This window comes from Cannabis sativa, chromosome 1 (assembly GCF_029168945.1).
Source record: "Cannabis sativa cultivar Pink pepper isolate KNU-18-1 chromosome 1, ASM2916894v1, whole genome shotgun sequence".
Lineage (NCBI taxonomy): Eukaryota > Viridiplantae > Streptophyta > Magnoliopsida > Rosales > Cannabaceae > Cannabis > Cannabis sativa.
The window spans coordinates 68,844,053-68,856,491 of record NC_083601.1 but is presented as its reverse complement, the minus strand read 5'-3'; positions in this window follow the sequence as shown (position 1 = coordinate 68,856,491).

The window sequence follows — 12,439 nt, the reverse complement described above, 5'->3', positions numbered from 1 at the left end:
TAATCATTAATTAATAAAAAATTAGATTTTACATTTATGTGGTTGAATGAGAAAATTGGAAATTTCTAGGAGAATGGGAAACTAGAAATGATAAAATAGGAAAGTTGCAAAAGTGAAAGGCTTGTTTCCACATTGCTATGGCCGGCCACTGTACTTCCCTCTTTGTCATTTAATTTTTCATTTTTAATGCCAAGTAATTCAACCCTATCCTTATGTGGTATTCTATAAATAGAAGATAAAGGCTTCACGATTCAGACACATTACTGCATTCTTTTCTTTCACACAAACACTGCTGAGCCGCCACTTTCTCTCTCTCTCTCTCTCTCTCTCTCTCTCTCTCTCTCTCTCTCTCTCTCTCTCTCTCTCTCTCTCTCTCTCTTTCTTCTCTGTTTCGAAATTTCTCTAAGTGATAGAGTATTGCCCGCACACATCAAGTAATACCTCAATCATAGTGAGGAAGGCTGTGTAGAATTCAGAGTCAACAAAGTAGGACATTCGGGCTTAGATCTTGATTATACTCTGCTACAGAAAGGAATCAAGGGTTAGAAATCTGAGTGGAAGGAGACATATTATTCTGATGCATTCAATGTAAGGTTTCTCATACTTTATATGTGTTTAATTAATTTCGTTTTAGAAGTTCATATTTAGGTTGTTAATCAACATACTTGTGAGTAGATCTAAGATCCTGGTAAAATAATTCCAACAAGTGGCACCAGAGCCATGGTAATTGATTTGCTTGCAAGAAATTTGGACTTAAAACGATTTGTTTGGGATTTGGATGGTATCATGTTGTTATGTATGTCATATTGATGTTTGATTGATGTTTGTGAATTCTGGGAAAAATAATTGATCTTCTGTTTCTGTAATTATTTTTATTGGATAGTATGGAAAAAATTAAGCAATTTACTTTTTTACAGAACTCGATTTCGATTTAATTTGAATTAGTATGAATTTTTGAAAATTAGAAAAATCGGGGTGGTGAGCACTCTTCCCACGCATGCGCAATGGCTGCTTGCAGCCTCCCAGCGTCGTGGAAACTCGGCCAGCCCCCTTCATGCGCGCGCATAATGGTATGCTATGCGTACCATCTATACTGTTCATCATTTTTTTCGTCTTCTTCGATTTTTCATGCTATTTCATGGAATTGTGTAGTTTTGTATTTTGATTTTTAATTTTCATATTTCAAATCTAATTATCAAAATTAAATTAATTTAGTTTTAAAATTAATTTTAGATATTAGTGTAATTTGAATTTAAAAAATAGGTAAAAATCAATTTTTACTTACCTCTTTTCATATTTTCTTTAAAATTTGATTATTTTATCTTATTTTTAAAATCTAAGGTAAGATATTAAATTCCTTTTATAAAATATTCTATTTTTAAGTATTTTGACCTTATTTAGATTTAAATAAGATACCATAATCATGAATTTTAAAAAGAGAAATAAGATATTTTTGTAAAATTTTAAATTTTGTTATTTTTACGTAAATTTAATTATAAAATCAGAAAAAAGGTATGTATTTATTTTTTATTTTATTTTATGGAATATTTAATTTTATAAAATAACATGAAATTTAAAAGGTAAGTTAGCAATTTTTTTTTTTGAAATGATATTTAGGTTACTTGAAACCTAATTTTTCAAAATTGTATGTTTAATTTTAAATATTATTTTATTTTAAAATCCAAAAAAATATTTTTTTTATTATTTTCGAAATCAATATTTTAAATTAAATAAATCCTACATCCTACTATCCAAACTAACTTATTGCAGGAGTATGTGTTTTAGTTGAGACCATACTGCTTAGCAATATAGATCCATGGTCCCCATTCTAGTTGAGATCATACAGCTTGTAAGACTCAATAATTGATTTACGATTAATCAATTATAATTCTAAAGATTAGACTATGTCTAATTTGTGAATTTTCACTAAGCAAGGGTGAAATTGTAAAGAAAAGAGATTCTAGGTTTATTTATTAATTAAGAGACTCTATATGTCTAATTAATAATTATATTAAATGACAATATTATTTAATAATCTATTTTAGTTATTAAATAATTAGATTTCGTATTTAAATGGTTAGAATTGGACAATTGGCGTTTTTGAGAAAATAGAAATAAAAATTGTGAAAACTGCAAAATCCAAGTGATGCCCACTAACACCTATGGTCGGCCACTTAATTGGCTTTTTCCAATGAATATTTTCATTATTTTAATGCCAAATAATTACTAACCTAAACCTAGTAGTTGCCTATAAATAGAAAGTGATGGCTCACACCAAAATAAGTAATTATTCAGTAATTCAGGAAACTGCCTTTTTCAGAAAACTAAGCCTTCCACTTTCTCTCTATAGCCGACCCTCTCTCTCTCTCTCTCTCTCTTTTCTTCTTCATAGTTTCGAAACCCCCTAGTGATAGAGTAGTGCCCACACGCAGCAAGTGGTACCTCAATCATAGATTGGAAGATTGTGAAGGATCAAATTCAAAGAGAAGGACATTCGGGCTCAGATCTTGATAATACTCTGCGACAGAAAGGATTCAAGGGTTAGAGATCTGAGTGGAAGGAGACATATTATTCTGCTGCAACCAATGTAAGGTTTTCTTAACTTTATATGTTTTTATTATCATTTTAGAAAGTTCATATTTAGGATGTTAAACAACATACTTGTGAGTAGATCTAAGATCCTGGTAAAATAATTTCCAACAGTTGTTGCGCAGCTTTTCAACTTCATCTTTCAGGGCTACTGCTCGTTCTTTATCCGACAGCCTTCATTTTTGTTGAACTAGCTGGATGTTAGGATCGATATTTAGTACATGTGAAATGATAGAAGGGTCGATTCAGAAATTTTATCAACTCTGATTTTACTTCGAGCAACAAACCCTTTCCAATTTTGAACTTTCTGGCCGGGATAGCAGGATCGATCTCGATCTCTTCTAATTCTTCCATAGGTCCAACATTGCTGCTTGGGTCCCCAAGTCGAGGATCCACATCTTCATCCTCGCCTTGGGAAATTTCCTATTTGGAAATGTTTTTTCCTTGTCTAGGCTCTGGCTAGAGGATACTTCCTTCTTAGCCTTGGCCACTGCAAGGTTGTAACATTTCCGAGCAGACTGCTGGTTCCCTCTAAGACACCCTACCCCATTCTTTGTTGGGAACTTCAGGCACAAGTTAAATATTGATGTGACAACTTTTAAGTCATACAGGGCTAGTTGACCAAGCATTACGTTAAAAGCTGAAGGAACATCCAATATTAGGAACTATGCCATGATAGTTATGCTTGTTAGAGATTTTCCAACAGTGAGGGGTAGCCGAATTTGTCCTAGAGGTGCAACTCCTTGACCGGAGAAACCATAGAAAGGCTGGAGGCATGGAGATAGATCGTTTAGTTGGAGTTCCATCTTTTCGTAAGCAGTCTTGAACAAAATGTTTGAAGAAGATCCATTGTCGATCATGGTTCTGGCCACCATTTTATTGGCTATCTGGACTTCCACGACCAGTGGGTCGTTGCGCGAAAATCTAATTTTGACATCGTCTTCATCGTTGAAAGTTATGGTTGGCTCTCCTGCTCGTGGAACTTTGGGCTTCCTTTCTTCCACGCCCAGGATGACTTCTTCTTGCTCGTGCTGTGCTTTCCGAGCATACCTTTCCCGAGCTTTTCCCGAATCTCCAGCAATGTGCGGGCCTCCAATAATGACTTGTAAGTGTCCATCTATTGGTGGAGGTTGCAAATCTTGGTTGTTTTGACCTTGGTTGGTCTTGACATACTTCTGCAAGTGCGAATTGTTTTTCTTTATTAGAAATTCAATTTCCCTCTTTTGTAACATTCGTTAGTGTCGTGGTCGTAGTCTCCGTGGAACCGAAAAAACTTTGTCATGTCCCTTTTGTTGGTATCTTTCTTCATAGGCCCGGGCTTCTTGTACGGGATTAACGACTGAGTTGCCATATATACACTTTCTATATCTTTAGTCAGAATAGTGAATGCAGTGTATTTCTCATGATTCTCTCGGGGAGTCTGTCAAAATTTATCAGTGAACTTTCCTTTCTTTCCGTTTCCTTGCTTGTGGTTGTCGCTTGAACGCTTGCCACATGAGCTTGAATTATTGGAATAGTTGGGAAGTTGGTAGATGTCCCAGTGGAAGGAGCCTTCGACTTGCCCGACTTCTGTTCACCTTCTGCTCGTTGAATGTCTTCTTCGAGCTTGATGAAGCCTTCGGCTCGGTCAAGGAAATCACTCATTGAGTCTACCGGCCCTTTCTTCCTTAAATCTTTCCAAACTTCACTAAGCACTTCAATGGCCCCCAGTATCACTGATAACTTTCCATCATCGGTTACCCGCAAAACTTTGGTCGCTTCCGTCATGAATCTTCTGATGTATGCCTTGAGTGCCTCACCTGGTCGTTGCTTTACTTCGACCAAATCTTCCAAAGGCAATGGGAGCTGGCGCGAGGAGGAGAATTGCGCATGGAATTCCGAAGAGATTGTTTCCCTTGAACTAAACTTTCCAGGATCCAACTTGAGATACCATTGTTGTGCGACTTCCGACAGAGTGGCGGGGAAGATTCTGCGTTATACATCCCCCTGTACTCCTTGTAAATCCATTTGCATCTCAAAGTACTTGAGATGGGAAAAAGGATCTTCTCTCCTAGTGGCAGGAGATTGATCTTTGGTGAGAAGGGAGTTCCGTGTGCTAGGTCTAACTCAAGATCATTATTATGCTGTCCAGCCTTGCCATAAAACATATTTTTCAACTCGTCAAGCTGGGCCTGTACGGCTGGGCTGACCTGCTCGACATTCTGGTCGATTTGGATTATATCAGCGTCTTTTTGAGCGGGGATTTGAGTACGGGCTCTAGGATGCACGATCGTTGCAGTGTTCTGTTCATACGTTCCCCTTCTTCTGTTTAGATCGTTCCTTAGGTCATGGGTTGCTCCCAACCTTTCGAACATAGAAGAGTCTGGTTTCCTTAGCGATTGATTCGCTTGGTTGACAGGCGGAATGGCACAATTAGTCTAGTTGGAGCCGTCAGGTATGACTCCTCCTGATGAATTACCGAACAAAGTTTGCTCGCCTACTACTGGGCCCATGAGCGGAACTCGTGATCAGGGATTGGGAGGCTGACCATTAGTAGTCTGGAAGTATTCATTGTTGGGTCCTCTTCCGTTTCTCCCAGGGGAATGACGTTCGGCGATTGCTGACCTACAGTTTGGTAGGCTCTTCGAATCAGCACGGTGGCTTGCCGACTACGATCTTTGATCTCTGCATGGTGAGCCCTCAATGCCTCCATCTCTTTATCTCTCCATTTAGGGAACATACGCCTTTGTTCGTCGAACGCGAGATTTACTGCAGCACGCAGTTCGTCCTGATTATGATTGATAACTTTAGAAATTAGAGTTATTTTTCACTTTTTTTTAGCTAAAAATTAGTTTAGTTCTTAATTTTTTAATTAATCCATTAAGTTTTTAATTATTTTGGAATTTATTAGTTTTATTGTAATTTTATATATTTTTGTGTGTTTTTATAATTATTTTATTATAATATGTTATGTGCTATTTATTTTAGTTTTCTCATTAATTTTATGAATTTTTAGATATATTTGGTGGATAAAGTATGAATTAATTTGAAGAACATGTGAAAAAATTGGGGTCAAAATGCAATTTTAAAAGAAAAATCAAATCAGCCCAAGAAGAAGCCCACTCTCGGTCAGCTCTTTAACCTAATCCACACCATCCGTGTAAAGATCTAAACGCCCAGAAGCGTGCGTGAGGCACACTCTAGACAGCCGAGAGTGGCACTTTAAGGGATTTAGCTTCATGTTGTATTTTCTAAGGACTTTGAAGCATTTGTCAGGTCGTCTATGTGCCCCCCAGCCTTTCTAGATTTGATGAGCATGTCATCCATGTACACTTCCATATTTCGCCAAATCTGGTCTTTAAACATTTTGTGTACCAATCTTTGGTACGTATTTCCAGCGTTTTTTAGACCAAACATCATGACTTAGTAGCAATAGAGACCCATATTTGTTCGGAAACTTGTATGTTCTTGGTCTGGTGGATGCATTTTGATTTGATTGTAGCCTGAGTAAGCGTCCATGAAGCTTAATATTTCTTGCCCTGCTGTTGCGTCTACGAGCTGATCGATTCTTGGAAGTGGAAAACAGTCTTTGGGGCATGCCTTGTTGTGGTCTGTGAAATCAATACAGACTCGCCATTTCTTGTTTGGCTTGGGCACTAGTACGAGATTCTCGACCCAAGCCGGGTAGAAAGCTTCAATTATGAAGTTGTTGTTGCGCAGCTTTTCAACTTCATCCTTCAGGGCTACTGCTCGTTCTTTCTCCAACAGCCTTCGTTTTTGTTGAACTGGCCGGAAGTTAGGATCGATATTCAGAACATGTGAAATAATAGAAGGATCGATTCCGACCATATCTGCATGTGACCAGACAAAAACGTATAGGTTTACTATCAAAAATTTTATCAATTCTGATTTTACTTCGAGCAACAAACCTTTTCCAATCTTTAGCTTTCGGAGCGGGATTGCTGGATCGATCTCGATCTCTTCTAATTCTTCTACAGGTCCAACATTGCTGCTTGGGTCCCCAAGTCGAGGGTCCACATCTTCATTCTTGTCTTGGGAAATTCCCTACTTGTGAATGTTTTATCCCTTGTCTAGGATCTGGCTAGAGGATACTTCCTTCTTAGCCTTGGCCACTGCAAGGTTATAACCTCCCCGTGCAGACTGCTGGTTTCCTTTTAGACACCCTACCCCATTCTTTGTTGGGAACTTCAGGCACGAGTGAAATATTGATGTGACCGCTTTTAAGTCATATAGGGCTGGTCGACCAAGCATTACGTTAAAAGCTGAAGGAACATCCAATATTAAGAACTGTGCCATGATAGTTATGCTCATTGGAGCTTGTCCAACAGTGAGGGGTAGCCGGATTTATCCTAGAGGTGTAACTCCTTGACCGGAGAAACCATAGACAGGCTGGAGGCATGGAGTTAGATCCTTGAGTTGGAGTCCCATCTTTTCGTAAGCAGTCTTGAACAAGATGTTTGAAGAAGCTCCATGTTGATCATGGTTCTGGCCACCATTTTATTGGCTATCTGGACTTCCACGACCAGCAGGTCGTTGTGCGGAAATCTAATCTTGACAACGTCTTCGTCGTTGAAGGTTATGGTTGTAACACCCTAACTAATTTAGGCGTATTACGTGATTTTTAAACGTACTGTGCAGCTCGTTGCTAATCAACGAGGTTTATGGAAAAACGTGATTAATTAAAATTTTGCTTTTTCATTAAACTTATAAACCATTTTACCAAAAAGTCTCGGGATCCCGATTTATAAAAATATTTACAAACGTTTTTACTATTCAACTTTTACATCAAAATGAGGTCATCTAACGACCGTTACAAAAATCTCAGCCCTGCTGTCCCGAGGATCGTACGCTCCAGGCCTAACCGCCCCGACATGTACAACCCCATAAGCTCGCTCACGGTCCATCAGCAACTGCCTTGCCTTTACCTACACATGAACGTAAACTGTGAGTCGACAGACTCAGTAAGAAAAGCATACTAATATCATACATAAAACTGACTGCCGTGTCCAACACGATACTGAGTCCCGCTACTGCCATGTCCAACATGGTACTGAGCACTACTGCCATGTCCAACATGGTACTGAGTTTTGAACGTTCAGGGGACGGTACTATTGACAAGTATCCTCCTGATCGGTCGAACCGGTCATATTCCGGCTGCTGGTCATACTCCAGCCTGTACCGACGGGATAGGTCAATAGCACTGAACCACCAACCAGTGTCAGCCTGATCGGTCGAACCGGTCATACTCCGGCCGTCGGTCATACTCCACTCGTACCGACGTGACAGGGTTGGGTGGTTCGAAGCCTAAATACATGTCTAATGTAATCTAGCAGGCTTCCTACATGCACGCTAAACATGTAATCTACATATGCATACTGTTATACTAATCTTACCTGGATTCCGATTTCGTGTGCCACAACCCGACCGGAACTGAAGCTGAACGGCGGATTACTGGCTCCTAAACCATAAAAATCACAACGCTATAAGTGACACGCTAAATCACTTCCCGGGGACTAAAACTCGAAACTAAAAGTTTCCCTATCGACAAAAAGCATGGCAATACCCCTAAAAACCCAAAAACGAGGAAAACTAGGGTTCTGAAAAATCCCCAACCGGAAGACCGGTTGCCCAACCGGAATTCCGGTTCTGGGAAAATCTGAACCCTCATCCGGAATTCCGGATGCTCAACCGGAATTCCGGTTCCTCGCAGGCAGCAACCAAAAATCACATATCTTGACCAATTCGAACCCAATTGATCCCAAACTTTCCAGACCTGCTCTATAGGTCCCAAATGACCATTCCAAGGCCTCAAACCTACCCAGAAACCTCACAAGCAAATTTCACCATTGAAGACCAAGCTTTGAGTTCAAGAACTCAAACTTGGTTAAACCCACTAGCATGCACCCTAGCCTAGTTAATTCTACTTCACTAAGCATTAAAACACCTCTGCAAACTAACAATAACATCCAGCAATAACACAGAAACTAAACAAAGCATTTTTCTCACAAAATCACCTATTTTCACATATAATTTAAAAGCTTGAACAACCTAACTAATATGCTTTCAACACAGCTCATTTAACATCAAAAATCATGCTTTAAACAACTTAAATCAACAACAAAACACAGCAGAAACATCTCTCAAAAATCACATGCATTATCATCCAATTTCATCATTTTTCTTGAATAAAACACAAAGGAAATAAAAGGGATCAAACCTACTTGAATTACACTTAGAGGAGGAGAAAATCACAAGCTTTGAAGAGGAAAAATCTCTGCCCTAGCAGCCCAAGATTCAGCCGAAAAGAGGGAGAAAGAGAGAGCTTTGAGTGAGTGTGTGTGTGGAATTTCTTTTCAAAAAAATGGCTAAGTGTTGGAAAAAGAAATTAATATCATAATATACCATCTTTTTAAATCCATTTCAGCCAAATAATCACATAATTAATTATTCATTTTCCATTTAATAAATCATATAAGACAAAACACTAATGGGGCAAAAAGACCATTTTGCCCCTCCACCATAAAATCACATAATTCATACTAAAGGGGTATTTTTGGGACATTCTAAATTCTCGGCCATTCCCGACATTCCCAATGTCTAAAACCCGTCCCCAAAATACTAACATACTAAGTTGTGATTTCTACTGAGCCAAACGCCGCGTTCCAAAATACCGGACACCGGAAATACGAAACATAAAAGCTACTGATGACATAATTATGCATATCTGAATTCCATAAATAACAATGATAAATTATTTAAATAGCTATAAATAATTTCCTGATTAACATAAATAACAGCTAATTTCCAAATTAACTAAGCGGGCTTTACAACTATTCCCCCCTTAAAAGGATTTCGTCCCCGAAATCTAACCTGAATAACTCTGGATATTGAGCTCGCATATCTGACTCAAGCTCCCAGGTGGCTTCTTCCACCTTACTGTTTCTCCAGAGAACCTTGACCAACGCTATGGTCTTATTCCGAAGGACTTTATCCTTTCTATCCAGGATCTGCACTGGCTGTTCTTCATAAGACATATCTGACTGAAGCTGGAGGCTCTCATAACTGAGTATATGAGAGGGGTCTGAAACGTATTTTCTCAACATCGAGACATGAAATACGTTGTGCACTGCTGATAAAGCTGGAGGCAATGCTAACCGATATGCCACTTGACCTATCTTCTCGAGAATCTCGAAAGGTCCTGTAAATCTAGGGCATAACTTGCCTCTTTTCCCGAAACGTTTAATCCCCTTCATCGGAGATACTCGCAAAAACACATGGTCCCCTACTCGGAACTCAACATCTCTACGTTTCGGATCTGCGTAACTCTTCTGTCTGCTCTGGGAGGCAAGCATTCTAGCTTTAATCTTCTCTATTGCCTCATTGGTCCGTTGAACTGATTCTGGACCAAGGTATTTCCTCTCCCCTGTCTCATCCCAGTGGATAGGGGACCTACATTTCCTACCGTACAACAGTTCGTAGGGTGCCATCCCTATCGTACTCTGGTAACTGTTGTTGTACGAGAATTCCACTAACGGTAGGTATTTACTCCATGAACCCTCAAAGTCCATAACACAGGCTCTCAGCATATCCTCCAATATCTGAATTGTCCTTTCGGACTGACCATCTGTCTGAGGATGGAATGCTGTACTGAATTTTAGCTTCGTACCCATTGCCCGTTGCAAACTTTGCCAAAATTTGGAGGTGAATTTCGGATCCCTGTCCGAAACTATAGACTTCGGTACCCCGTGAAGTCTCACTATTTCCCTGACGTATAACTCCGCCAACTGATCCACTGTAAACGTTGTTCTAACCGGCAGAAAATGAGCAGATTTCGTAAATCGGTCCACCACTACCCAGATGGAATCATACATACCCGTGGTCCTAGGTAACCCGACCACAAAATCCATCGCAATATCCTCCCATTTCCACTCTGGTAGGGTTAGAGGCTGCAACAACCCTGCTGGTCTCTGATGTTCAGCCTTGATCTGCTGACACGTGAGGCATCTCGAAACGAATTCTACCAAATTCTTCTTCATACCGCTCCACCAGAAGTACGGTTTCAAATCTTGGTACATCTTGGTGGTGCCGGGATGTAGAGAATATGGAGTAGAATGAGCCTCCTCAAAGATCTCACTCCTCAAGTCCACACTGTTCGGGACACAAACCCTGGCTTTATACAAAAGCATTCCACTGTCTGTCACTGAAAAGTCTTTGGCTTGACCAGCCAATACTTCATCTCGGATCTTCACTAACTCCGGATCTGTTGTCTGAGCAACCTTTATTCTTTCTAACAGATCAGATTGCAGCGTTAAGTTGTGAAGCTGACCTACCACAAACTCAATGCTGGACCTAACCATATCCTCTGCTAGCTGAGGTGAGATCTGAACCATGCTAGCCACTTGCCCGGGACCCTTTCTGCTCAGGGCATCGGCCACTACATTGGCTTTCCCGGGATGGTAAAGGATCTCACAATCATAGTCCTTCACTAATTCCAACCAACGCCTTTGTCTCATGTTCAAATCTTTCTGAGTAAAGAAATACTTGAGACTTTTATGGTCGGTATAGATCTCGCACTTCTCACCATACAAGTAATGCCGCCAAATCTTCAAAGGCAAAAACCACTTTGCGGCCAATTCTAAATCATGAGCTCGGGTATCGCCGTTCATAATCCTTTAACTCGACGGGAGGCATAAGCGATAACCCGATCGGCTTGCGTCAATACGCACCCCAAACCCTGTTTGGATGCGTCACAAGATGACCACGAACTTCTCCTCGTCCGAAGGCAAAGCTAGTACCGGAGCAGTAATCAATCTCTGTTTCAGCTCCTGAAAACTAGCTTCGCATTTATCTGACCAGATAAATCGCTGATTCTTCTTTGTAAGCTCGGTTAGGGGCATTGAAATTTTGGAGAACCCCTCCACGAACCTACGGTAGTACCCAGCTAATCCCAAGAAGCTTCTAATCTCAGTCACTGTCTTCGGTCTCGGCCAATCCCTGACGGATTCGATCTTCCCGGGATCCACCTTGATCCCGTCCTTACCCACAATGTGTCCTAGGAAGGACACCTGAGACAACCAGAACTCACATTTCTTGAACTTGGCGTAGAGTCTATGTTCTCGAAGTCGTTGCAGTACCATCTGAAGATGTAACTCATGCTCCTCTTCTGACTGAGAGTACACGAGGATGTCGTCGATAAACACAATCACACAGATATCGAGGAAATCCTTGAATACTCTATTCATCAGGTCCATGAATGCTGCAGGAGCGTTGGTTAGTCCGAATGACATAACCAGAAACTCGTAGTGTCCATACCTAGTGCGGAAAGCCGTCTTTGGAATGTCCTCCTCTCGGATCCTCAACTGATGATAACCCGAACGGAGATCAATCTTAGAAAAGACCGTCTTCCCCTGAAGCTGATCGAACAAGTCATCGATCCTAGGTAATGGATATTTATTCTTCACCGTCCGCTTGTTCAACTCTCTGTAGTCGATGCACATCCTCATAGATCCATCCTTCTTCTTTACGAACAAAACCGGGGCTCCCCAGGGTGACACACTGGGCCGAATGAACCCTATGTCAAGCAACCCTTGGAGCTGAATCTTTAACTCCTTAAGTTCAGCTGGAGCCATCCTATACGGGGCTTTAGAAACCGGATCCACCCCTGGTGCCAAGTCAATCACGAAGTCAATCTCCCGTTGAGGTGGTAACCCTGGAAGTTCTTCGGGAAATACGTCCAAAAATTCCCGAACCACACTGATGTCCTCTGGTCGAATGGTGTCTGGCCGAGTGGTGTCCACCACCACGGCCAGAAACCCTAAGCACCCACCGTGCAATAATTCTCTCGCTGACA